This window comes from Triticum aestivum, chromosome 7D (genome assembly GCF_018294505.1).
Source record: "Triticum aestivum cultivar Chinese Spring chromosome 7D, IWGSC CS RefSeq v2.1, whole genome shotgun sequence".
Classification (NCBI taxonomy): Eukaryota; Viridiplantae; Streptophyta; class Magnoliopsida; order Poales; family Poaceae; genus Triticum; species Triticum aestivum.
Window position 1 is genome coordinate 504221975 of NC_057814.1, and position 662 is coordinate 504222636.

Below are 662 nucleotides of genomic sequence, written 5' to 3' on the forward strand. Positions count from 1 at the left end.
GGGTTTCGGACGAGAACTCATCTGTTAAACGGGCACTTCATTTTTTAAACTTATTTGAACTCCAGACTTTTTTGAGCCGGCAATATGCTGCATTCGAAGCGACGTCATCAATTTCCAACACGTTCTGACATCATTTGTTGTTTTCCATTCATTTACCGATTTGTTTAGAGAGCTAAATGACCGTGAAATTGAAAATCACTACAAAATGAACACTGAAAATGTTGAAGGTACCATCATTTCACCCGCATAGCATGTGCGAAAGAGTAGAGAGGGTCACGGCAAAAACTGGACGCACTTCGTGTACAAACTGGACAATCTCTTTCGGAGTATCAGGGTTTCGGACGAGAACTCATCTGTTACACGGGCACTTCATTTTTTTAAACTTATTTGAACTCCAGAGTTTTTTTGAGACGGCATTATGCAGCATTCGAAGCGATGTCATCAATTTCCAACACGTTCTGACATCATTTGTTGTTTTTCATTCATTTACCGATTTGTTTAGAGAGCTAAATGACCGTGAAATTGAAAATCACTACAAAATGAACACTGAAAATGTTGAAGGTACCATCATTTCACCCGCATAGCATGTGCGAAAGAGTAGAGAGGGTCACGGCAAAAACTGGACGCACTTCGTGTACAAACTGGACAATCTCTTTCGGAGT